This window comes from Orbicella faveolata, unplaced genomic scaffold (genome assembly GCF_042242905.1).
Source record: "Orbicella faveolata isolate gen_17 unplaced genomic scaffold, um_ofav_v1 contig_46, whole genome shotgun sequence".
In the NCBI taxonomy this organism is placed as follows: domain Eukaryota; kingdom Metazoa; phylum Cnidaria; class Anthozoa; order Scleractinia; family Merulinidae; genus Orbicella; species Orbicella faveolata.
The window spans coordinates 29,069,810-29,072,625 of NW_028301576.1; the positions used below are offsets into that span (position 1 = coordinate 29,069,810).

The following is a 2,816-nucleotide window of genomic DNA, read 5'->3' on the forward strand; positions in this document are numbered from 1 at the left end:
AAAGTTACAGAACATTTCCAAACAGGATTAAAGAATGATGGAGTGATTGCTCAAAAATCACTCTCAGAGAAAAAATGTTTCAAAATAAAAATTAACAGACATGGATAATGAACTAGCTACTGTCCAAAATTTGAGGCAAACTCACTTTGACTTAGCTTTCAAAATGTGATTTGGATGTTTGCATAGAGAAACCCTGAAAAATTTGACAATTCATTTTATTTCAAAATTCTTGGTATACATGTACATGTAGATTGATAGCCAGTTTTATCGGCTTTAAGTAGACATGCTAAATGGCGTGGGTGCAAGACACTCTGAAAGATATAGGGTAACCTCAAGACAAAGAGCTGAAAATTCAAACCAAGAGATCAACACTAGGTGTTGACTGGATTGATGAACAAAAGGTTTTATCACATTTTGAAATCTACTCTGTAAGCACCTGGGTTTCTAATGTATGCAAAAACATACTTAAGATGCCTTTGAGAGAAGAGAGAGTCGTGTTGCACATTAATCAAGTTTACAGTGCAAACAAAGCATAAAAAGATGTGAGGGTCAGAGTTTGTGGGCTTAAAAACATTAAAAACGATTCAAGCAACAATGTTCAAGGTTTCAGGTTATGTTTCATTTTGCAAAAATGTAAATGTAAAAAAAAATGACAAAAACACTCCTAAAGACTTCCCGCGAGTCGTGGCCAGCTTTTCCTGAATGAGAACAGCACTCTCCAAGTACAGTGCTTAACGATTCCCCATTCTTTTCACACTCTTGTGGTCTCGTTCATCACATGTACCACTGTCTCCCATATTTTCTTTTTTTTTTTGAAGTCAAGAGAAAGGTCTTCATTGGCTTTGAGTTCATTCAGGGTCCTCAGCCTCTTCTCGGATTTTGGTGAGACGTCTTGTTGGAATTGGTTTTCAGGAAATGGCACACTTTTCTTTTGGCGGGCTCGGTGTACTCGATGGAGTTGGCAGAAAACATACAGGCATATTACTGGTAAAAGCATTGATCCACGACACAATCATTTGGAAGTCCTCAGAATGGAGAAACGGCAGTTCGTCCAGCAACTTTTGGCAGAGGATTCCAAGCACCTGGCCAAAGGCTGAGGCAATGTACATCTTTTCTGTTCGTCGACTGTCAGCCCAGAACCAACTCACAGATGCAGGAACTTCATTGTCTCCAAGAAGATCATCAAACTGTATTTGACGGTATTTATCAGGAAATATCCAAGCATAACCAAATGAACAAAACCTGGAAGGTTTTCCACTGCACAAAGCCAACTTTAGAGCAAACCACAACTTCTTTGGATCCAAACAACCGGACAATACTCTCTGTAAAAGCAAATTGTTTGTCTCACCACTATGGAGGCCCATTGTTATCATAGGAAAATCAGTACTGTAAACCCAGAAGAGACAGTCGTGTTGCCCATTAATCAAGTTTACAGTGCAAACAAAGCATGAAACGATGTGAGGGTCAGAGTTTATGGGCTTAAAAACATTAAAAACGATTCAAGCAACAATGTTCAAGGTTGTAGGTTATGTTTCATTTTGCAAAAATGTAAATGTAAATGTAAAAAAAAATGTAAATGTAATTTGTTTACCCACGGAGCACCAAGGAGTTCACAGAACTCGTCCAGAAATGTCTGTGCATTCAAGGATCGAATTGGGATTTGAGAAATGTTGGTTTTTGAGGAGAGGGGAAAACTGGAGTGCCCGCAGAAAAACCTCTCGAAGCAGAGAAGAGAACCAACAACAAACTCAACCCACATATGATGCCTGGTCCATAAATTGAACCGGGGACATTGGTAGGAGGAGAACACTCTCACCACTGCACCATCCCTGCTCCCCTCAAAATGTCAAGTCAAATCCCTGCACTGACAAAGGTAGGCAAGCTCTAGAAGCCTTTCATTTTTTGCTAGATATGGAGCAGACTTTTTATGCATTAATTAATCCAATCAAAATTTGAGTATCAAATTTATTCTGAATTTTCAGCTCTTAACCTGAAATGATAATAATAGCCACTCTGGACAAACAGAATGAACTGATTACATAACTTCATGTAGACATGCAAACAAATTCCCCCTTAGGCTAATAACCTAAATGAGTAAATAAAACTCAATTTTCAATATTTACCTTTAGAAGGAATATGGTTAGTACAGTGGAACCTCAATTTAACGAACCTCTAAATAACGAGGTCCTCAGTGTAACGAATGATTTTCATGGCCCCAGTAATAGTAGACTATACGGAAAAGAACCTTGATACAACAAGACCCTGTTATAGTGAACATACTTTGCCAATCCCTTGGCACTTCATTATATCAAAGTTCCACTGTAGTTTGACATCACTATAGCAAATTGTCTTGAAATTTGTGGTGGTCATCGACGAAACAGGGTTTACATGTACCTTTATGTAATGTACATATAAAATAACAGATGACGAACTGATCAAATGTAGATTTGACTTGACATTTTATTACTATTTAGTTTTGTACTACACAACTTGTGGGCAGTACTCATCAGATAAAATTGCCAAATGGGAATTTACATCATTGCACTGATTTCAAATACACAAGCGATCATTGGAAATGTGATAGCTACAATAAGAGAATGCTTTTACAAAACAAAGGAAAGTTGGAAATTACAAATTAACTCTGTTATTATTGAAATACAAGAGATGATTTAAAATGTAGAATTTAACATTTTTCAGGAGGAATTTGTTTGCATGTCTACATGAAGTTATCTAATCAGTTCATTCTGTTTGTTCAGAGAGGCTAACTCAGGTTTACAAATAATAAAGTACTTCTCCCAGAGGTGTAGGTTACATCG

General features: G+C 37.3%; 1 pseudogene; it reads right to left on the reverse strand.

Annotated features, from left to right (window-relative positions):
• Positions 1–427: 427 nt before the first annotated feature.
• Positions 428–1,616, reverse strand: LOC149099512 (uncharacterized; annotated as a pseudogene).
• Between the last annotated feature and the right edge of the window lie 1,200 nt (positions 1,617–2,816).